Genomic DNA, 25,830 nt, shown 5'->3' with positions numbered 1-25,830 from the left:
GACATCTGTGTTAGGCTCTAAGAGCAGTTATTTGATGACCAATTAATTATTATTTTGTTTTAGCTATTTTTTAGATTTGTACCGTTGGGTGATGTCAGGCCTATTTAACTTCAGGAGCTACTCTGTGAAGAATCAGCAATCTATGATGCTGATAAAATGCAGCAAGGAAGGAAACCAGCATGAGGTGTCAGGAGGGGCACACTGACAGAGGGTACACTGTGTTAGCAAACATAAAAATGCCCTCATGGCATAAACATGTTCTACAGTGAGAAGCACCATCATACCCCTCTCAGTGAAAAACCTAGGATGCTGAATAAACTCCCCTAGACTGAAGGCTTTCACCTAAGTGGGATGAGCATAACACCATAGAAAAGAAATTCACTAGAAACTTCACGTACATCTCCTTTTAACTTTATATAATTTGAACTTGAAATGCTAATATCACTGTAATTGAATTAATAATGATTCTTTGATCACACTGGTAAGGCTTTAATTCTATTAACAATAAATTATTGGGTTTGCATAGGTACAAACATTTTTACTTCACAAGATTTTGAGTATAAAAAGCTGATGAGAATTCAAAGTGTCTATTCTATAACTTGGATGCAATGAATTGGCAACACTTGTTTATCTTTCCCCAAAAACCTATCCTTTCCAGTAGGACATACCTTTTTTCTTTTTAACTGACAAAACTGTACACACAACCATGTCTGTAATAGCATAGGGTTTCATTCAAATGCAAGACAAAAAGGGAGAACCAAAACTCCTGTTTTTCATCTCAATGACTGGGAAGCAGAATGCTGCATTTTGTCTACGGTTGTAAATAGAATGTTGATCAGCTGGAGGAAAAAAAAAAAAGAAGAATGAAACGCATCCTTTCTTTAGCCCTTTAGATTACTATACTTTTCTATTTTTCTCCTCATTTTAATATAGAGTACCTCTGCTGCTTAAGAATTAGATTCAAAATAAATCTCTGGCATACCCAAAAAACGAGCTGAAATGATAAACTAAATTATCCAAAGCTTTGTGGAAAATATACAGAGCTATGAGAAAGAGGACTGTTGACTTCTTTGTGCAACTTATTAAATAATAGGACCCATTCTAATTTAGAGTCTGTAGGCAAGATGATAAGAAACAGCAGCTTTTGTAGTTTTCATTGGTACTGGATATCAGAGGAATGTGCAGGCTAACGTTAATGGAGGATAACTGCCCTGCACAACCAATTAGAGCTATAGATTCTAATCACCAAACAACGTAGCTGGACGTAAAGCTATTAGCATTAATGCTGAAGCATCTTTCATTAGACAGGCATAACCCCATTAAACCAGAATATTTTTTGCTTGTGTTCAAATCTTTTCTGCAGCATGTGGCTACAGTTTCACCAGTCAAAAGAGAACAGTCATTGAGCTATTGCGAAATTTGTAATTAATTGATACAGAGAAATAAATTTATAATCTGTGATGTCAATATGTAACTGCAAAATATTTTTTTAATTGGTTTAGAAGTATGATCAAAATTTTATTTCATGAAGGATACTTAAAGATATATTTCAAAATATGCCTGCTTTTCTTATTCTTTAATTTGTTCTACATGTCCTTGTCAAAAATAAATTAATTTTCTCCAGTGTGTGTGCATATGCCCATTTCAGTTAGTGATAAACAAAAGTGGTGTCTTTAAGAACACGTAAAAGTTACCTAGACACCAGCCATTCACCAGAGCAACTTGAAACAGCTTAACCAAATTATTCCCTTTTACTAAATCATATATATCAATAACCAAACTTATCTATCTCTCTCAAATCAAGTACCCTAAGTTTAAAAAAAAAATAATTAATGACACCATACACTGCAATTCCTTTAAGTGTTATCAATGATTGTCACATTGTATTTTCCTTGTAAGTTAGACACATGAACTCTACAGAATGAGTAGCTTTACTTTTTACACACACAGGAATCCAGTCATCAGGGGCTTTTCTGTAAGTTCCAGTAGGACAATATATTACAGAATCACAGAATGATATTCTTCCGTATTATTTACAAAAATAAGAGATCTATTTGCATTCCACATAAACTGTTGTGGTTTTGCACCACGATCACCTTCAGTCAGATTTGGCCACGCGGAGAGCGGCAGCGGACCGCGCAGGGGCTTCGAATTTGAACTACATTGAGCCGGAGAAGCCGAGCGAGAGCGGAGAGGCCCGAAACGAGTCGGGAATCTCGCGAGGGAGCCGAGCGGTGACGTCGCTGGGGGCGGGCCGGGCGAGCCGCGGCAAATTTAAAAGCGGCTATAGCCGCGGCAGAGGAAGAGCGCGTGCCGGGTGCGCGTGCTTTAGGGCAAGGGCAGCGATATCAGCGCGCAGGCGCGCGTGCGGAGCATGTGGGAAGCAGCCAACGGTGGCCGGTTCCCTCCCGGCGCCAGAGGAGAACATGGCCCCGACACGTGCAAAATGCACCGCAAGGAAGAATGTGGGAACTCAGACCGAGCCCCCGCAAAAACCCGTGTCTGTGCAGGTCTCCGGCTGCCGCGAATGCCTGAGCCTGGCACTTGTCCCCAAGGGAGCCAGAGACACCGCCTGTGTGCGCTGTGACCAAATAAACTACCTGCTCAGGCAGGTGGTGGAACTGAAGGAAGAGGTAGAAAGACTTAGAAGCATCAAAGTGAAAGTGAAATAGATCGGTGGAGCCGTACCCTGAGGCATAGGCATCGGGCAGAGGCTCTACAGGAAATGGATGATCTCCATTCCGCCTGTCCCCAGGCAGAAGAGAGGGACTTAAGGGACAAGGGGGAATGGAGGCAGGTCCCTCCTCAGAGGGGCAAGCAAAACCCCTCCCGGGCCCCCCTCACCTTCCCAGTTGCACTTGCAAAATAGGTATGGGGCGTTGGAAATCAAAGGGCAGGTAAATGAGGATGGAGATGAAGACCCATGCAGTGAGCTGCCCAGAGCTAGTCACCCACCCCCACGCCTTACGACTTCCTCAACAAAATAACAAAGGAAGGTAATTGTGGTGGGTGGCTGCCTTCTGCGGGGAACAGAAGGCTCCATTTGCAGACCGGATCCATCCCACAGAGAAGTCAGCTGCCTCCCTGGGGCCAGAATTAAGGATATACAGAAAAATCTCCCTGGTCCAGCCCTCAGATTACTATCCGTTACTAGTATTTCAAGTAGGCGGCGACAAGGTAGCTACCAGTAGTCCAAGGGCAATGAAGAGAAACTTTAGGGCCCTTGGATGGCTGGTTAAGGAATCAGGAGCACAAGTTGTGTTCTTCTCTATCCCACCACTTGCAGGAATTGATGAGAGGATAAACAGGAAGAGCCAACAGATTAACTCCTGGCTCCGAGGCTGGTGTAACCGGCAGAACTTTGGTTTCTTTGATCATGGGATGATCTACAGGACACCAGGCCTGCTGGCAACAGGTGGGGCAAGCCTTACCCAAAGGGGAAGAAGAATACTGGGGCAAGAATTAGCAGCGCTCATTGAAAGGGCTTTAAACTAGGGTTGAAGGGGGATGGGGATGAAACCAGGATTACAAAAGAGGAGCCTGGGGAGCAGATTACCAGTGCTGGTGGGTAAAAGCACTAGCAAGGTCTTGCGGCCTGTTGTCTCACTAGAGGTGGGGGATGACTACCCACGTGGTGATGACATCAGGGATAGTGATATCACACAGATATCACTAGGCAACCACAGAAGGGTTTGAGCATGGTCAGGGGTGTATTAGGGCTCGGCCCCGCATAAAAGTGGCAGGAATATTAGCCCAGCTAAAGTGCATCTACACAAATGCGCGCAGTATGGGCAACAAACAGGAGGAGCTGGAGGCCATTGTTCAGCAGGAAAACTGATATAGTTGCCATCACAGAAACGTGGTGGAAAGACTTACACAACTGGAATGCTGCAATCCATGGCTACCAACTCTTCAGAAGGGATAGACAAGGAAGGAGAGGTGGTGGGGTGGTCCTCTATGTTAGAGACGGATTTGAATGCCTAGAACTTAATAATGGGAATGACAGTGTAGAGTGTTTATGGGTTAGAATCAAGGGGAAGGCCAACAAGGCAGACATCATGGTGGGAGTTTATTACAGACCCCCAAACCAGGATATAGAAATCAATGAAATATTCTATCAGCAACTGGCAGAGCTCTCGCAATCACTCACCCTTGTGCTCGAAATCCTGCTTTAGCAGTGGAGTTGGACTAGACGATTTCTAGAGGTCCCTTCCAACTGACAATTCCATGATTCCGTGATTTTTATACTGCTCCGTATAAGCACTTTTAGATGAAGACTTCTTCTATTTTTTTCCTTTTTATTCTACCCTTTCATGAAATCAGTGAGATGAACTTGGCAAGACATACACACACAACACATGCATACAAGCTGTGCATCAGAGAATATCCCCCTTCAGGAAATTTGCCATTGGCTGCAAGTTACAAAACCATACTCAAAAGGAAAGAGAGAAAACTAACAGCATTCTCTAAAAGTTTTTTGGTCTGTGGAAACTTTAAAAATAGATTGATAAAAGCATATTTTCTCTGAAGACTGTGAATTTGAGATGGTATCTAAGAAAAAAAAAAAAGGAAAATATAAAAGAAAGTTAAGGCAATAGGAGATGGAAAGGATGGAATGAAAGAGAATGAAAGGAGCACTAACAAGAGACTATATGAGGTTGGAAGAAGCTGTGAAATTACAAGAGCAATACAGAGACTGGAACACAGGATCAGAGGTTTGCAGGGGCAGGGGAAAGATTAAATAAACCACAGAAATCTGACATCAACAAGAACATGTAATTTAAGACAGAATGTCATGAGAATATCTGAAGAGAAAATTTTAAGGAATAATAAAGAAATAAGGATTAGTATTGAGAATGGGTTGTGAAAGGGTGAGGAAAGTTAAATGTCATCTTCTTTTTAGTGAAATAAGTAAGTACATAAATAAAAATGGTAGAAATGGCCAGAAATGAGAATGGTATAGGGACAGAAAATGTTTTTTTGAAGAAAATGTGTGGCCAATAAATAGAAAAGAAAATTGTATATCATTAAAGCTCCTTAATCTTACTTAATTTTTCCCTCTTCCTCATAACATTTTTGATGAAATTGTTACAGGTAACGAATTATAGCTGTAGTAAGGATTTACACCAGGCAATGTCCTTGTTGCTGTTGAATATATATTTATAAAAGTCACCCATTAAAGTAAGTAATGTTCCATTCCATTTCCTTATTTACAGCATGGGAAAGATTGGATGCCTTTCATTTATATATTAAAAAAGAAAAAAAAGGGAAGAAAAGGATTCTTGCTTGTTCTGATCAGTCAGCATTTAAACACAAATCATGAACTCTGTCAACCTTCTTAGCAGTTTAGGTGTTGCAGAGCTGCAGATGACATAGGGTTTTGGGTTAGAGTGGATTCCTTAGAATGCTAGGCTTCCTTGAGGAACATTAAGTGGGTTATTACCCCAATATATCCCTCCCTAGCACAGGTGCAACCTGAAACACTTTGGTCCCTGTTTTCTGGAAACTGAACGAGACAGTCCCTTTTTTCCCCCATTTCAGCCATGTCCTTCTTCAGTTACTGATACTTACCTGCCAAATTTAATAGTCCCTACTTCTTCATTCATACTGACTTCCTCAGTTTTTATTTTTTTTTCTGTAGAGCTACCTGAGCATGGTGTAAGGATTCCTAGGATGTAAGGATTATACCAATAGCCATAAGTTCTAGGAAACTTGTAACACCTGGAGAAAGTTATATTTACGCCACGCTTGCAATCCTCCCCAGGGGAATTGGTCAGTGAAGGTGATAGGTGATGGTAAGTCAATGGAAGAGGAATGAATCACAGGGTTGAAATCCCAGACTGTACCCCAGAAAGGGAAAAAGGGCTTAGGAGCATCTATAGAAGCAGAGACCTCCAGCTTCCACCTTCTCTGGTACCAACTTCTCAGGAGTTGGTACCAAAAAATATTAGTTAAGCAGAAGCATTTGATATCTTGCCCATATACAAACTGCTCCAAAAGAATAGGGTCAAGAATTCACACATAAGAGAGGAGAATGAGGCTCTAAGAGGCACTGTTTCTCCCTTTTCATACCATCAACTATGCTATCACTAATACACCATGTTATTTCCAGCTTCCTTACAGTTCCTCTGGATTTTGTTCTCTCTTCAGTTAAGACTCTAACCTTTCTCCCTTCCCCTATTACACATAACCATTTAACTCTGTTATCATTTTAATACTAATCATTAAACTCATGCCTACGGTGTGAGTTCATTTTTTTTCTAAATACTTTCAGTTTTGTTTGTAAAAAGTAGGAGCAGATTCTTGATGGGTTAAGTGTACAGAAGCTAAGATAATTTAGGGTAAATTTACTTTCTGCTAGGATATACATTTATGCTCTGAGAACTGAAGCTATTTGATAATCAAAAAGTTAAATGCCACTGGAACTATCTTACATCATCTACATACATTTATATTCATAGAATATATCTTCTTTACACATCTTCTTCTGATCTTTATTAAATACAATTTTAATCTTAAAAATCCTTGACCAATGTACCAGTAATAATTGGCCTAATACAGAACCACTATGAAGGAGGAAGAGAAAAAAGTCTCACTGACATGCAACATTTTTCAGCAAGCCATTGAATAAGAGCTTTGAGGCATGCTGAGTATGAAATCTGTAGTTAAGGTTGATTAGTCTTCAGATTGTAAGATGCCCTTATAATGTCAATAAATCAGAACAAAATTTCACACAAGAGAGTGACTAACAGTATTTTGCTGTCACGTTAAAGTGCAAAGACGTCTAAAAGCATAGCCACAAGGCTGAGATTCTAATTAGTTATGAAGGTGGTAAAATTAATGTAAATCATGTTTGCCCTTTCAAGCTAAACAATTAGAACTGGCAATAGCAGTAGCAGTCTCATTAAATTCTGAATAAACAAAAATCACCTAAACTCCCGTAGAAACCTGAACAGGAGCAAACTACGGTTATCAATACCAGTAAGGGAACTAGAAAAGAAGGAAATCTGAATGAATTTAAGGAAAATTCTTCTAGATGGAACATATTTTAGAGATGGTCTTGAAGAATTCAGAAACATGAACTGAGAAAGAAAAAATATAGTAGATGAAACTTCTCATACTATAAACATTCTTAAATATGACTGAGCTCTTGGAAAAAAATTAAAAATAATTCTTCATTGAAAAGAATTGGTTTCTTGTCCTACCCACTTCTGGTATCCTGAAAACTTATACAGTATTTTTTATTTAGTGCCTTGTGTAAAAAATAAGACACTATTTAGCTATTGTAGGGCTGAATTTTTAATCATACACAAAAATAACTTCCTTTAAAAGGTTAGAAATAAGCTGAGAAGTTATTGTCATGTCATCAGGACTTATGCAACTCGAATGAAGGTATTGTACCTGCGTTAATAAAGTCAATATGTTGATAAGTGACAACTGGCTCAATGACAGTGAAATGCTGATTTATTTATGCAAGTTCCAGGCCAGAACTGGCCTGGGACTGGTTATTTAGGGTGTAGGTGGAAGCTCAGATTTACCTACCTACTTGTACATTCACCCAAAGAAAATTCTCCAAAATGTCTCAATGATTCACTTCTGTTACATTTTTATAGAGTAGTAAGTCTGTGTGATAAAATATATTCTCACTATCAACATGGACTAAACCTATGTATAAATATATGGTGGAAGGCTGCTCAGAAATTGTGTCATTGCACTAACACATCACCTAGCATTGAGATATGCTGAGATCCTGAGTGATTTTGAATTGCTCAATTGAAAGTAAATCAACTACCAAAGCAGGTTAACCCAAAAAAGGCATCTACTATCTTCCTTTGTGCATTTAAAAGCTAACCAAACAAAGAAAAAAATGGAGGGGTGTTCCTAAGGCACTCAAGTTTCTGTTCTGAGCCAGTGATGTATTATCTCTTTGCTTTGTGCAGTATATTTTTACTACAGAAAAGGGAAGGAGGCTCAGCTTTTGAATGATTTACAAAAGGATTTCCTTCCAGACCCCAAAATGTTTTACTTACCTTTATCAAATGATAGCATGTTTACAAAAATACCCATTTTAATCACTCCAAAGCCTCCTGTGGTCTTTCCACAGAAGTTCACAGCAGGTATAGAATAAAGTGAGAAATATTCTCCAAAAATTTCAGAAGTGAAGTATTAATAGCTCTTTTTGTATTATGGTATTGAAATGCATGACAAATAATACAAAGATTTTATTACCATTCCATTGCAATGGTCTGTATTACTCACAAGTAAAACATGCTGAGTTACGTGATTTGTGCAGACTTAGACAGAAATCGTAGCGATATCCATTACTGTAGCACAGCATGCATTCTGTGGTGTGCTATAGTATATTTCATTTTATCTTATAATTCTGATCCCCTTCATGAATTTAATCCACTTTCTTTAGATTGGTATTTCTTTCTAAGAAAGGGCTGGAGGTTAGGCTTGTGTGTATGTAGCATGTACGTATGTGCTATTTATTAATCATTAGAAACAGAGAAGTAAATCAAATGTAAAAAATCTATTTTTTTCTCCTCACTTTAGAATTACATACTGAACATTAGACAAAACTATGAACCAGAGAGACAAACAAAGATTAATAGGGATTTTTACTTTTTCTGAGAGATATGTAATAAATCTAAGAGAAGCAAGCTCACTTTAAAACCTACATTATGATCCAATATTCTTCTTGATGAGATTAAAAATAACACAAACTGATGTTTGTAAAAAAAATATGAAAATTTCCTACCCTGGAGTAATTTAATAAAAAACATGTGTGCCTATCCATCCATTTCCCATAGTATTAATGTTTGCCAATTATAATCATACTGGAAAACACATAGAAAACTCAAAAATAACACCTTATGTATTCTTTCTTTTTATAGAAAGAGGCTACTGAATGGAAAAATGGCCACCAAAGGAAAGAGAAGATGGACTCAGTCAGGATACGCTCTTCTCAGCGATCAACACAAACATACTCACAAACCTATCAATGTGCAAGTTGCTCCAGACTAATTGCAAATCATATGTTATCCTTGGTTAACATGAGTGTTAGAGAAAATACAGGGTAGCTAGGACTACTGAAGGGAACTGAAATCTGAAGGAAGCCATGCTTCAGTAATTCTGATGTTCACGGAACAATTTGTTCTATGCAAGTCATCTAAGTGAATCAAATTGTCTTTGGCTTTTTGTTCTCTGGTATTTTAATGAAACCTAGAACAATATACATTCATGCAACATACACAAATGAAAACATGATCCTTTTTGGCTTTCTGGGTTTCAAAATGTTGTTGAGATGCAAGGGCACAGATGTTTTACCAAGTAGCAACAGTTATAAATTAAAACTTTCACTCAAAATTATCAGCACAAGACATTTTGTCTAAGTTTAGAGAAAAATGGGAGACGGCATTAAGGTAATGTTAGGTAAAGAGGAAAAGAAAACCGTAACAAAAAAATGATTTTTTTATATATATATATATATATATGCAGAGAATATATATATTATATACACTCTGTATATATGTGTATTAGACACACTGTATGAATAATATAAATATATTTTTAATATATATATACACACACCATGCAGAGTGGCAGGAAATAAAGAAACAATCCTAATGCACATCTTTTTCTAGTAGCAGATGATTTTATTCTGTGGAAAAAGTCATACCAAAGATACATTAATGATTTTACAGTCAAGAAAGGGTGTTCATTGTATGATTTCCTTTCTGTATCTCACCCAACTGAAAAAGGTAGTAAACAGCCCAGAAAGGTTATCTACTCATAGTCCCTGTCTAGTAGCTCCACTTTTTTGGTGGGCTTTAGTTCCTATCAAGGCACAGCATCAAAGCTATTATAGCAACCAATCCCTTAGATTAGAGCAGAATTTTGTATTAGAGGTCTACACTGGAAATTAATATGTGTTTATATGTATTTTCTTACAATGAAGATCACAGATACTCAGCCATTATTGATGTCAGTTTCATACCCCTTCCGTCATTTACTTTAGCATCGTTTATGGAATACACGTCCTTACAAGAAGTATAAAAGGGACTACAGATCCTGAAAATCCATGGCTACCTACTGGTTACTAGAAAAAATGTAGGGAACTACCAATGAGTGACTGGCACATTGTATTTTGGATACTGGCAGAATGCAGGGATCTGTAGATGGGAAGATATACCAAACAAAAATTCTTCATGAATGAGAACCAGAAAAACATGGTTTTATAAATTACTCAACTGCAAGATGTATAAAGAACTATAGAAAAACAAAAACAATCTGTATTAACATCTGATTATAGCAGTAGTCTTCTGTAAGTGTGTAGCCAGTGTAAAGCAAACTTAGGTTCAAAATGTTTTGTGGCCAGTGCCTGCAGGAAGTATAAAATGAAGCAAATGATAAATGTCAGAAAGGTGACGTAAACAAACACTGATAATTATAACCCTGTGGCCCAGAGTAGGATCTTCCATGCAAAAGTCACAAAAAATATTAATATTATGAAATGATGGCAATATCCCAATTTCATGGGCTAGGAATGGATGCATGGATGCTGTAACCAAAATTGCTTATCAATATATGGGTTCTTAAAAACAAATACCAAGGATATGGCTTCTGCAGTTGCTTTGTGTGGCATAATACATTACTGTGCAATATATTTACTTTATATTTAGGGTACTGTAGCTGGTGCTTCAGGTTTTTTCTTTTTTCTGGAAAGCTAGCACCAAAAACTATGCATATAATCTCATCACACATTTATTTTTAATTAAAGTAAATGATCTTTAAAATTATGACTTACATAATTATATGAAGTGAATTCAAACAAGCATATTTTAAATCATAATTTATCTGCCTAGTCATAAGAGACAATTTATCAATAAATTTGGTCTTGGAGTATAAAAATTTTGAATAATATGAGGAAATATGGGCATTCAGGTCAAAAATGTTTCAGTTATTTTGATAAATTACATTAAAAGAGAGAGAGAGACAAAGAATGACATCCAAACACAAAAAATAACAGCAATATATTTTGAATAACTTCAGCCAGAACAAAATAATTCCAAACTTTGACACTTTGTAAATGAAAAGTAAATTGCAACTGTTTCAATTGCTGTAGGATTACATAAATAAAACTGACAGTATATTATCTAGAGTATCTTAATGGAGGTGGAAAAACTCAGTAAGAAAGACACAGAAGATCTCTGCTCATGAAGCATAAGATCTCTGAATGTTCTGCTTTAATTTACAGTTATGTGTGTCTCTGTTGTATTCCTCTAAAGATTTCAAAAGAAACCCTAGAGGTAACCTTTTGACTCACATGCAAGGCTCTGCTGGAGGAAAAACCTTTTACTTTACACCAGGCTTTTCACCTGGTGTAAAAGATCAAAACAGTTGAGAATGTGTCCAAAGTGCCAAAAATGTTTAAAAACAATTAACAAAATTAAGAAAACTCTGAGAACTACTCCTAATGACAATAAAAATTCCCTTTGAAAACATAATAACCCAAACTTTTGGGTTACGCTTCAAAACAAGCATAAGCAAGTCCCAGTAATGCCATAAAAACTGAAGTGCATTACTCCCTCCTCCCATCCTGATGAGGCAGTGTTACTCCCTCCTCCTTAGCTGTTAAGGCAGCATCAACTATGCTTAACAGTACTTGTAAATGCTTTCCTAGCCTGTGCTTAAGACGACTAGTGGCGGACATGCCACTGCACCTTCCCCAGGCATTTCCAGAGTTTCAATAATATTTCTTTTTCTAATACCTTATTTAACTTGACTTTGCTGCAGCAGAAGTCCATTATCTCCTGTTTCTAGCTACTGCAGATATGGAGAATAGACTTTTACATGCTTGAAGACTGTTGCATCCCCTCTGTCGTCTTTTTAATTTTGTAGAACACGTTTAATCCATCTTCATGTTCTCTCAAGCCCTGATCCTTTCCACTAAGCTCATTGGACATTTCCCAAGGAATGTCCAGATATCTACTTTCCCAAAAGGTGGTGCCCAGAACTTGCTACAATGTTTTCAGGAAAGCTGTACTAACCCTGAGCAGACCAAAAGACAATGTACTCAGCAGTAACCATCCATTTGATGTATATCCCCCACAGGATCACAAAGGAGAGCTGCAAAGGGGAAACTTTGTAGGCCTTTCTGAAGAGAGACAGTGACTGTGGAAGGTCTGTACATGCAGACTCTTTTTCATAGGAGCATTATTTCAAATTTCTTGCAGAGTATCTTTCTGTTTAGTTTTATGCTAATATGGTCTTTATATACCTCTTCCAATATTGCTGACATTCATTCACCTCCCTGTGACGTTTTATCTTCCTAATATTTTTGAAAATAACTGTTCCTCAAGCCATTGTTCCTATTTCTGCCTCTGTGCAGCTAATTATTCCAATGTGCGGTACTTTGCACTTGTGTCTCTCAAAATTCATCCTGTTATTTGAGGCCATTTCCTAAATTATCCTGATCGTTTTGAATTCTGATCTCCCCCATATTGCAGCTTTCTCCAGGTCTTAGATTTTACCCCAGCCATTAATACTAATAAGGAATACCATGTGTCCAGAATAATGGTTTTCTTTGAAAATGAATTTGACATAGCCTTCTCGTGAAAACAGCAAATCCTATTAACTCTCTGAAAATGTTGTTTGTTTTTTTTTTTCCAACAATTGTTGCATCCATGCTATAATGCCAATCAATAGAAAATGTCCTTTCTTTAAGAATGTCATCTGAGACACTTTCAGAAGCACTATTTAAGGTCAAGAGTTGTGATACGTGCTGCTTTTTTTCCTCTCCACAAAGCTTTTAAACTGGTAACAAGATGTTCTTGGCAAATACATGTTGGCAGTTACTTATTACTTTTCAGGTTCTTACAAATAGTTTCAATGCTTTACCATATTTCAAGGAATTTTAATTTAACAGATTAACCTGTAATTCCTTGAGTTTTCTTTATGTCCCACCCCTTTCTTTTTCTTTTTCTTTTTCTTTTTCTTTTTCTTTTTCTTTTTCTTTTTCTTTTTCTTTTTCTTTTTCTTTTTCTTTTTCTTTTTCTTTTTCTTTTTCTTTTTCTTTTTTTTTCTTTTTCTTTTTCTTTTTCTTTTTCTTTTTCTTTTTCTTTTTCTTTTTCTTTTTCTTTTTCTTTTTCTTTTTCTTTTTTTCTTTTTCTATTTCTATTTCTTTTTTCTTCTTTTTGCCTTTTTTCTTTTTTCCTGTTTTCTTCTCTGTTTCCTTTTTTATTTTCTTTCTTTTTTCTTTTAAAGTAAGCAATGTGTTTACACTTTTCAAACAGCATGTAATTTCCTTGTGTTTCTGAAAATAGCTACTGCTATTAGGCAATCTAAAGACGTGACTAATTTAATACTTTTAAAGTTTTGTATTTTGTTTTATATAAAGGATGAGGTTTGAGATCTAGACTGCAGAGAAAAATAGATTGACTGAAATTCTCTAAGTAAAAATTAAAAGAATTTTGAAACTGTTTTCTTATTGGTGGAAAACAATAAACTTGTAAAATATGTTGGCTGTTCTAAGGTAGAAAGGAATTAAGGAGAACTGACAGACCTTTAAGGATCTGAAAGCAAATTATTCTAATACAAATGAATGGTAAGTACTGAAAACCAGCATTGGTGAATCACAAGCTTGTAGTTTAATTTGACTAACACAGATAAATAAATTATAAACAACTTATAATACAGAGAAAAAAAAAAAAAACCCAACAAAAACCACCACAACAAACATAAAAAGAATAGTACAATTCTTGTAAAGACAAAATCAGAAAGGTTGGACTATAAAATGTGATGCAACTTGCAAGAAGATATCAGGGAAGGCACTTAGAACTGAGCCAGGTTTGATGCTAATAAAACATAGTCCTTTACAATACTACTCAAGTCATGCAATCTTTTCTGCTGTGGTAATTAAAACATAAACTTGATCTTGAATTAAAATATACAGATCAAAACCTTCTCTTGCAAGGCAGAATAAGAGACTGACATCTTAAATATTGACTCATAGAAGTTAACTAAAATCCCAAGTAACTATGTTTGAATATTCATAATAGGTTTGTTGGTACTAAAAAGGTTCCACTTGTGCTTGAAACTCTCAGTTAAACTATTCTCTTGCTTGTAACAAGGCTACAGTTTCCAGTGAAAGGGACAAGTGAGGTGCTGAATAGCTGTTTCCGACATCGGCACTGCTGAGGAAAATCAGTCTTAACAATCTTTGGATGGACTTCTGCTTGCAGAAAAAGGTAATGAACAAGCATTGCAAGGCTGCTCTCAAGACTGAGAATGAATTTCAAGTGTACAGAGGTCACTCTGCAGCATGGAGGACTCTGCATGCCTGTAAATGCCCCAAAGTGTCTTATGCCATTAATAAATCTTTAAGCATCTCTGTGCAATGGACATGCCTAGACAGACTGCTTTTGTGTTCCTTACAACATTGTTTTTGGGCTGCTTACAACACACAAATGAGAGGTGAAAGATCTGATTGCAGCTCCCAGATTCTTCCCCTTCCCCCTGCCCGTGACTTCTTGGTAAGAGCTATTTTGATATATGCAGAGAGCAAATCATCCATATTTTTAAGTTCCTCATTGTTTTTATCTTGTTGCCTTAAAAACTTGCATTTTATTTTAATTCTGCCTTCATTTCCAAAGGAAATCAGGTTCTGGCTAACACCTGTCTTCTTATTTTTGAAGCTACTTGTTGACTGCAATAGTTTTTACTGAATACTCAAATCTATGTAGCTTCTACAAGTACCAGGAGAACTGGGAAATGGATTGAAAAAGGAAAAAAAAAAAACAAAAAAAAAAACCCAAAAAACCAAAAAAGAAACCCCAAAAGCCATGCTACAACTAAAGCTAGTTCCCTTTCTTGTTGAAAGGAAGCCATAACTAAGCTTTTTATCCATGGTGATAAGATCTGAGTAATCAACATAGGTGTATATATACCTGACTGTAACACATGTGGCCACTCCCCTGGCAGATGAGAGAGGATGCAGAGGAGAGCTGAGGACACTGCAGTGATGATGGGTGTTAGGAACATGCAAGGACTGAGAGTGCTGTAGCAATGGAAAAATAAGAGATGGGAATTTACAAATCCATACTGAGCTGGACTTCATAATTCTACCATTCACAAACGAACTGGGTGTTTGTCACCATTTAGGAGCATTGAGAAAATGCTGCTAAATGTAACTAGTCACCATTTTGCAGCATGGAGAAAATTCTGCTAGATGTAAATAAACCAGATTTTATTATTGCTGATACATCACCACCATCAGAATTAAATAAGCTAGAATCCATATACTGTTTTCTGATGGTGAGGTATACATGGAGAGAACTTACTTCGGATTTTAAAATGAAAAATGAAACCCAAATGGATTTTACACAGGGGTCTCTGACAAAAAATACATGTTGAATAGCACATGTAACTGTGATGGCCTTTAACTGCCTTGCAAATTATGTTTTGAAGATGATTCCTGATACGTAGATATTACTAATCTGTGTGATTTATATAATACCTTGTCCAAGTAATTTGTATGAGTAAATCCTGTGCTAGCTATGTAGTCCTAATGTTCAGTGGTGGACTTTCTGCTAGAAAAGAGAGATGCGAGAACAAAGGCTGGATAGAGCACATGCTGGAATGATACACTCAAATTTGAAATCAAAGGCCAAAGAACAAATTCAGTGAACTAACAATATAATTAAATTGCTCTTCAAATCAGTGGCACAGCTCCTATCAAAAATGGAAATGGGTGCTTGGACCTGCAGTATTGAGAAGAAATGCTGCTATGCTAACAGTAGAAACATGCACCATTGGTCTTATAAAATTTGCTGTCTCTGGCTTTGTTGAAAAGGTGCTTTTTTATTCAGTTGTCCTTAAACTCTAAGCTGGTTCAAATAATATGAGGGCAGGGTTACATTATACAAAGTTTCTAGACCAAGGATTCCCAACTGGGGAGACAACAGCACAACAGAAAGGAAACATAGTACTGAACTTCTGCCACAGTGGTGTGTGGCACTTAAAGGTGTCTGCGCCATGCCTTGACAACTCTGGAGAGCATCAGGCTCAGAGCAGCGGCTCTGTGAAGGCCCTGCAAGGGTCACTGTGCCCTTTATCTCAATTTATTCATTTTAACAGAAGAAAAACCTTAGGTTGTACCTTTTTCTAATCTGGTTACTATCATCTTCTGCTAATGTAAAATAAAAATGATTCTTCACTGAAATTAATTGTTTTAATAATTTACCTGAGTGGCAGCATGAAACTTACAGCTTTGGTTCTAGAAATCATTAGTATTTTTTAACAACAACAACAACAAAAAAAAAAGTTGCATCTTCCCCTAGAAATCCTTAACTTCCGTTAATCATGAAAACCTGTTAACTTTCCCTAGAAACCACCATAGTTATATGATGGTGTAAATGACAAAAGGGATATATATAGTGTCATATATGCAATATGCAATATAGAATATACAATTTGTATATATATGCAACAAATGCTAGAAGACAACTGCTAGGATTCAGTTATTCATACAGGTAAGTTAATTCACAACAATGTCAAATGAATGAAGAACCAACGTGGAAGACCTCAACTGCAATGCTACTATAGAATGTAAAGGTAGCCCAAGGAAAAAAAATGTTTCTAAATTTCAACAGTAATTCAAAACACATCTTTGAATGATTAAAATAAAAATAAAAACTATCCAACAAGGAAAACTGAAGAACAGCTCTCTGAATTCCATTAAACCATTGCTTTGGAAGCATACCTTGGTTTAAGAGAAACAGATGCTTGCATTAATGGCTTTAGGTATAACTTGCAAAAAGGTTTTACTATGACAGCTAGCTGAATTATGAGGCATTTCAAAGATATTAAAATAAGGGAAAAATGTACTTCCTTGAAATTTTGGTTGAATAAAAGTCTAAAAATGGATATGATGCTGAATTCTTCAGCTACTTGTGTGACACCACTTCACTAACACAAATTTTATTCCAATTTAAAGTCATATGGAAAGTTAGAATAACTCCTTATGTACTTGAAAAAAAAAAAAACCTCAACCAAAACCTCTTTATGTCCCAGGTCTAATACTGGTGATACTACCTTTAATAAATCAACTATACATCCTCACCACAAGCTAAAATTTACCTAATCTTCTGGAAGAGAATCATTACCAAAAATATCATATTGTTACATATATTGATTTTTGTTCATGCACAACAGAGTCAATTTTAAAGGATGATAGAATAAAAGATTTGGATGGTTTGCATCATTCCAGTTAATAATAGATTGCTTTTTAATGGTCAAATTAATTTACTGTCTTTTCAAAGATTATCAGGGCTTCCAGGAAAAAAGTAAGTGCCAGGATCTAACAAATTCCTTGCTTACATTCTATGTGCTTTGTGTCAATCTCAGAACAGATACATCTTATACAATTAGCTCTTTAAGCTGTGGAGGAAGAAGCTGGTCATTTCATAATTAATGATAAGCTCCCATCTGAAGACTCAAACCCTATTGAATTCGTCAATTCAGAAACACTTAAGAAAGTTAATCTGAAGTAACTTTTAAAGTGGATTAATTAAAATTAATTAAAGCCCTGTATTGATCCTTTTATTCAAATTTTCAATGGCTTTAATTCAATATAGTCCACTTCAGCCTTCAAAGTGAATTAAGCTAAATTAAATTAGGGCCACTTTAATTCAGAATATGTGTCTACATTGGGATTAATGCATTCTAACTTTACACAGGACTGCAGGAACTGAAAAAAAACCCCTACAGTGAATTACCTACTTCATAACAGCTGCCTATGCTCACATCCTTTCTCCATAGAAAATTTAATTTAAGGTAACCTTCTTGCCTTGCAATGAGATAGGGGAAACTGATCGTTTATTCATATCTTTCTTTGACACATTGGGTATGTCCTTATTTCCACATCCATTTGATTTGCTCAAGCTTTCGTCAGCATCCAAGACAAATAGGTTTTTGGTGCAATTAGGTCTGACAGAGCTCAATAAGAAGCTGACTTCCAAACCCATAACAATGAGGTTATTTTCGAATTTTTTTTTTTTAATCGTAATGTTTCTTACATGAACAGATCATTTTTTACAAAAGATTTTCAAAAAGCTTAGTCTTATCTTAAAAAGACAGTTTTGACGGAAAATTGTTAGGGAGATCACTCCTGAGCATGGCAATGACAATGTTTGTTCTCTTTTGTGAGCAGTGAATGAAAAGAATCTCAGAAATGCATTACTAAACTGACCTTACTGGACTTGTTTTGTAGAGAAATTGCTCTGTTAGGCAAGAAATACGCAATCTGAAAATATTTTTAAGTGTTTCCACTTATGGGAGAAAAGAGCTAACTTAGAGGTGCTGATTTTTTTTGTACATAGTTTTGTGAGTGGATTCAGCAAATTATGTAAGAGAACTTAGTAATACACAGAAGCAAAAAAAAAAGCAAACCAAACCCCACCAGAAACCTGTTCTTCAATGTGCTTGTACTCTGTACGATAAATGTTGTTTTCCACATCTGATATATAACAAGTACACTGCTAAACTCAATAAAATAAGTTACTCTGCAGTTGCAGTAAAATATTACTGTCACAACAATGGAAGCCAAATTCACCAGATTTTGACTTACGTACAGAGCATCAATTTACAAAAGCAGTTCAGAAATATAATCACAGCCTCAGAAACATGCAAGAGAAATCAGGCAGGAAAAAATGTCAAGAATTGTTATAAATAAGTATCTGTTCTCATTCAGGTCTTCATAAAGTCATATGTTAGTTCCATTAGCAGTCACCTAAAGCAAAAATTTTATAAAATTTATAAAATAGTAATTGCTTAATCATCACTGGTATTGAACAAACACTGAAAGCTTACATACATACAACTGACACGAGACATGCCCTATCAAAATATACACATCTCAGCTATAAGGTGCCCTTTAGATATCTATTTATTAGATGCACATGATTAAGAGTAGGCTTAAAGCATATAACTATTTGTGATATTAATCCATTGGTTGTTGCAGCTTTTATACTGCTTCTTACTTTTGTGCAAGTCCTTTAAATTTGTTGCTTTCAAACAAATGTGTTCAGCTAAAAATTGCCCTTCTCTTTCAAAACATATTGTTGTCTTTTAATTTCTTCCATACAATTATGCTTTGCTGCTGTTCATTACAGCAGCAAATTCATTACCTATGAATTAAGTTTGCAGTGTAAGGATGACAGTCATGAAATGTATCTTACATGTGACAAACGTAGACTTCTGCATTTCAGCCAAAGCTTTTGTGTAGATGCAAGAAGTTAATTGCTGTAAAATGTTGTTTTTCTATGCAGTTATTTGACTTTCAGAAACCTAAGAAATTAAGTTGTTATGATTTCTAATAAAACAACTGTTAGATTGTAAATTATACATAAAAATAGGACAGCAGTATTTGTCTTCCAATACTTCATGCAGCATAATGAATTACTGAAATATGATGTTCAAGAAACAACTAAGTTCATGCATTTCTCCAACTTTTTTTTTTTTTTTTAAATGGTATTACAAGTAATTTCATGCAAAACAAAAGCATAACCTAATATAAAGAAGCTAATGTAACAGCCACTGTCATGGCTAACACACTACATTGGGAATTTCCAGAGTTTAAAACAAGACTAGCTGTATCTCAGACCAACCAACCAATAGGTTTTTTTATGTTGATAATTTGTGAATGAGATTTAAAACAAGTACATATGTAATGGGACACAAAGCAGAAAGAGGTTGGTAGGTATTTTCCAAATTTTTGTGCTGCTGAGACTCAAGATATCTCGGAATGTATTCTTAATCAAAACGATTGGAAAATTATATATTTAGTTAATTTCTAGTCCTTTTTTTTGCTAATGTTTTATTTCCATTTCTTTCCTTACCCCTACACAGAAGAAGGCATTTGTGCCAAGGGTTACAGGGAAGAAAGAAAATAAAACCACATAGGCTCAGTACCTCATGGGAAGGTGAAGGAATTTGTTTTCGTTAATAAAAATTCAACAGTGAAAGGCAGCCTTAGAGACACGGTCAAAGGAAAAGAAAAATCACAAGGTTAATTTTTGTCTTACATTGGCTATTCAACAGGCAAAATCAGAAAGACAGCTCAATGCTACCTTCTATACAATCCTATTAGAGACAGATAAGGAAACAAAGTTTTCTCAAGGAGAAAAATGACTGCTTTAAAGCAAGTAAGAACCAAGGAATTGTGTTCATCTGACATTAATATTGAGACTATTACAAATCAAATGAAAATACTGACATGTAAAAGCTGTAAACACTCTAAAGATTCAAGTGGAAAGCCAACTTCTAAATATGATCTCAGGAAAGAAAGAAAAATCAAAAAAGGCCTTTAATTGTGGCAATGAATTTGGAATGCAGAACTAAAATGTTATCTGAAAGTAATAGCCTTTAAGGTGACAGCATTTAAATTTGAGAGGTTGCCAATAGTGCTGGAATGTACTAAATATTGCAGTACATTAAAATACAAAATAAAATACCTTTGGCTTTTTTTATGAAAGATCTGTTTACCATTAGAATGACAGAACTTAATTCCACTATATAGTACAATCAAGAGACTACATGAAACTATTTAGGGAATGATAAACCACTTCTTCTGACAAACTGCTGAAACAGGTGTGTTTTGTGCTGCAAATTCAATAAGCTTTAACATGATTTTAGCAGTAGTACTTTTTCTTTTGGTCTGAGGAAATAAACAAAACAAGCCTCAGCTTCCACTGAAAAAAAAGTGCCTTACTTCACTACAAAATTGTATTACATCACTGGCCAGGAAATTGATTTTCAGATTAAAGTATGTCAGTGTCATTTCAGATCTATAAACACAGCAGAGGACGTTAATGAAAACCTAAATCAAGCTAAAACTTGCATTATTACTTTTTTTCTTCCATCTCTGAGTTTTAACAGCTACTCTCAGCATTGCTAGCAGATGGCACATGAGAGCATAATCAAAAGTCAAGCACCACTAACTTATTTGAATCGGAGTCCTTTAGCAGTTTTCAACCATTTTTAGCTTGAGAACCCTTAAAAAAACTCAAACTGCTGTGTAGAAGACATAAATATTTTGAGATCCACTAGAGAAACAGTACATGGACCCCAAAAGGTCTATAGGCTGCAGCTTGACAAAAACAGATCAAAGACTGAGCTTAGAGTGCCGGAGGAGCCAGGTGTCCTAGAGGAGTTTTCAGTTAAGCCATGTCCTGCCTGACACGTATTTGAAATCATTGAAGGAAATCATCTGTCAGGGATAAGGCTGAACTGGAATTTTATAGAAGAAAAGTTCTCTTCCTAATCAGTTCAGAGAAAAAAAGGTAAGCAAACCCAGCCTGGTCATTTTCAGGCTTTAGGACACTATGCGGACAGAGCAGTACTCAAGTGATCCTAAAACTGAAGGAGGAAAATTAAAAGGTTTTTTACATTTATTGTTTTCAATATTTGTTAAGAACACAAAGTGTCACAACAGCTTTGCAAATTCTGTGTTCTGTATTTTCACTGATGTACACCTCTTCATGGGGAGAACAATAAGCAATCCCTCTGGCTGAAATGCAGTGCTTACTGCTTTGCGGGAATGCCTGCAGGTAAATCTGAGTTTTCCTGAGCATTATTAATTTTAAGCTTTCAAAAATCACAGCCTACTATCCACACCTTTTTAATGACATTTCTAAACAGAGAATTCTGTTGAGGCTTTTTTCTGGCTGCTTGTTATCTATGTATTGGGATTCGTGTATGCCCTCCCCTCTCTTATTAATGCATTAAAAATAAACACACGAGTTTCTCATGCAAGTAACTGAGTTATGGGACCCACTGGGTTTAAAAAAAGTACGAATACAGCAAAGTAGTAAAAACTGCTAATATACTGTTCAAGAATTTCATTTTTTCTAGTTTTGTAATACTTCTGTTTTTTCTTATCACTGGAGGACAGAAAATTGGTCATAATTTGACAAAAATTAGTAAAACAGCTTAATATGTTCTGATTTCTGTTAAAGACACTGGATTTATCACCTAACTATTTCTCAAGTTTGTGCTACATTTTCAGAACAATTTCTGTCGTTCACTTTCACAAACAAGTTAATGTCAATAATGCATATGGTTTTAGTTGTTGCTAGGTGCTGCTTATACTAGTTAAGGAATTTTTTTGAGTTTCCCATAGAGGCTGAGGAGCATAGACAGAACAATGGAATGGCCAAAGGAATAGTCCATACCATAGACGTCATGCTTGGTATATAAATGGGGGTTGGCGGGTGGGATGGGCTCTTTTCCCTGTGGTTCTGGGTAGGAAGAGGGAGAACTGAATGAGCAGCTGCATGGTCTGAGCTGCTGGCTGAGGTTAAACCTCAATACCAATTTAATTTTCTGACAGTTGATTTCTGCTATCTTCTTGTACTTCTCCTATGTGAGCATTGTTTCTGTTCAAACAGAGGGAAATCCTAACTGTAATTTTGTTGGAGGACAGTTTTGCATTTTAGTTTTATTAGTATTCTTAATTGTTACATGTCATAAGCTCAAATTAATGAATTTCTGGTTATGTCTTGAGTATACTTCACTTGTAACTTTTTTCTGCATGTTTTCCTCCAAATTTCAGCTAGTTCTCATATGTTTTCATATTACACTCTTTGGAATATGGAAAGGAATAGGGAACCTAGAATTGTCCTCTCTGCCATGTGTATCAGCATTCCCCTTCTAAGAGCTGCAGAATTTCCCCCCTTTCCAGCTCTGATGCTACAATTACTGGTGGTGTCCTGAACAGGAGAGGGTGACAATGAAAACAGTCACATAAGATGAGGTCTAAATTAATGTCTACCACCCAATATCGGTTCTATTGTCTGTTCTCACTCTCATTCCTGTCTTCTTGTGAACATTCATACGAATGGTAACTCTATAGTTTCTGACAAAGCAAGTAATTCTACTGTGTGAATCACATTAAGATGTTCATATATTTTTGCTTTCTTTAAACTGTAATTATCCTGTTTTGTTTTTTTTTAACTACCCCTTAAGCAATTCCTTTTTATCCTGTTCCTGACAAAAACTCTTCAAATTATAAATAAAACATGAAAGCAAAGAATGACTTGCCTAGTTAAAAAAAATAAAGTGTTATCAGAAGACTGCAGGGAAAATTATTAGTCTTCACTTATTAAATATTGGATTTACGTCACCTAGTCTTGGAGAAAATGTCAAATTTGTCATCTACTCTTAATCTGAAAAACACTTCAGACATAAATTTGCAGATGCTTTTTTGTTACCAAGTTAATTTGGTAAATGCTTTTAGAAACAAAAGATAAAAATAAGTTATACATCCCATTGTACCTTGTCAACCTCTTTAACTTCTCCAGGATTTTCTTTTCTAAATAAAACCAACATAGAATATCCTGGAAAGTTTTAGTTTCTTTTAAATGCTCAAAATAACTTTGGATGAGGCATACAAAGTCTCCAGATGTATTCTGTCTGTAATAAATGTTAATTCAAAGCCCCATTTGCTGATTCCATTCCATCCCTTTTAAAATATACCAACTTGGAGAAATAAATGCCCTTCAGTTTTTATTACACCTGCTACATAAAGTATTGGAGTCAGTTTCTGGCTGGATAGTTCAGGTTAGCACCACCAGTATAGCTGCAGGTCAAAGCTTAGTCAAGATATGTTACATGACTAGCCCACATTATTCTATCTGCCACTTTGGTATATAGAATTTCTTCATACAACACTACTAAAGCTAGCTAATTTCAGAAGTTTCAGAAATTTAGAGGTAGCTAAAGGGCTGGGGTTTTTTTTGATGTTGATAGTAGATGTTTCTTTTTTCCTTTGTGATTCTACAGTTACTGTAGACACTTGAAGATACAAGTGATTTTGTCACGTTCATATATGATGCTTGGAGGATGTGAAGTCCAAAAATATTTTCTTGTTATTGTCTCAAACTTAGAGCTTTCCCTTCATAACTGAGGGAAACTGCAAAGATTAAGCTCTCAACAAGAATCACTGTTTCTGTATGTTATGGCACTACCTCTTTATATTTCATGTCCTCCCCGTCTTGGAGGAAATATGCAAGCCTTATACCACTTTATAGAAAAGAGCCAGAACATTTTAATAGAAGATGTTACATGTTCTTTTGGATCTGAAAAGTCTTATACTAAGTAATTGATGTACATGCATATGATATTTTAGTCAAGGGTTGAGGATTTGTAACCCCATATGATCAGCCTCACAACAACTAAGGAACATGATTTTTCAGGTAGAATAAACCAAACAATGTCAAGCATTACTATTTATTTTCCAGAACCTTTATTCTCTGTAACATGCAATATACAAAGTTGTCCTTAAAAATCCTTATTTATTTGAATTTCTGTTTGTTTACATATTAGCAATAAATTAATGAAGAATTTTTGTCATATAGTATTCTGAAAAATATTATGAGACTGCTCCAGACTACCGTGTAGCCCATTACATTATATAATACTTATGTAATTAATTTTTGTCTTCTTTTGTCTCAGTCCACTTCTCAAAGATTGACCAATATAAATCCCCACACTACATATTATGGAAATATGTACAGTTACAGATGACAAATTAATAATCCAGATCACAGATCTTAATGTAGCACTTAAAACTTCCTTGGCAATTAATGCTGTGTTCATTTATCACTTTCCTATTCTCTGGGTACTAAATTAGCAAGTTAAGTCTTTGCCTTCTATTTATATATCATCAGTTTTCATTACCACTTCTTTATAACTAATTATGTTTGCTAAGCATGACCTCTCTTTTAAACTATACTGCTATATTTGATTGTTACCTTTCCAAGTATTTTCTTTAATCAAATATTCAAGAGCAATTCCCTTTGCAAAGATGTATTTCAAACTACATTCTCTTTTTTTGACTGTTTTATAAAACATTTGCTTCTCTTTTCTTCTTCCCACTTTTCATGAATAGTTGAATATAACCACCATGCTATGTGTTCTGTTTGTATTTTTCCAGAGTGACCAGATCTGGATACCTTCCCTTCCCTTCCCTTCCCTTCCCTTCCCTTCCCTTCCCTTCCCTTCCCTTCCCTTCCCTTCCCTTCCCTTCCCTTCCCTTCCCTTCCCTTCCCTTCCCTTCCCTTCCCTTCCCTTCCCTTCCCTTCCCTTCCCTTCCCTTCCTTTGTCTTCCCTTCCCTTCCCTTCCCTTCCTTTGTCTTCCCTTCCCTTCTTCCTTTGTTTTCCCTTCCCTTCCCTTCCCTTCCCTTCCCTTCCCTTCCCTTCCCTTCCCTTCCCTTCCCTTCCCTTCCCTTCCCTTCCCTTCCCTTCCCTTCCCTTCCCTTCCCTTCCCTTCCCTTCCCTTCCCTTCCCTTCCTTTGTCTTGTCTTCCCTTCCTTTGTCTTGTCTTCCCTTCCTTTGTCTTGTCTTCCTTTGTCTTCCCTTCCCTTCCCTTCCCTTCCCTTCCCTTCCCTTCCCTTCCCTTCCCTTCCCTTCCCTTCCCTTCCCTTCCCTTCCCTTCCCTTCCTTTGTCTTCCCTTCCCTTCTTCCTTTGTTTTCCCTTCCTTTGTCTTCCCTTCCCTTGTCTTCCCTTGTCTTCCTTTTCTGTTTTTTTTTATTTGTAACTATCATCTGAGATTTAAAAGATGCCCTCAGTATGTTTACAGTTGCAAACGTGAATCACATTAAATAAACCAATGTTACACTATAAAGTCTGTTAATTCTTGTCAGGTTTCCTTTATGTTGTTCTTCCTTAATCCTACAATTTCTGCTCTCAGTAATTTCCCTCTTTTTTTTGGAAAGATTTGTGAAAAGTGGACCGCCTGGTCTGTTCTGAATGCCAGATGAAAGAAT

Source organism: Numenius arquata, chromosome 4 (genome assembly GCF_964106895.1).
Source record: "Numenius arquata chromosome 4, bNumArq3.hap1.1, whole genome shotgun sequence".
Taxonomy (NCBI): domain Eukaryota; kingdom Metazoa; phylum Chordata; class Aves; order Charadriiformes; family Scolopacidae; genus Numenius; species Numenius arquata.
Note: the sequence above shows the minus strand (reverse complement) of the source record.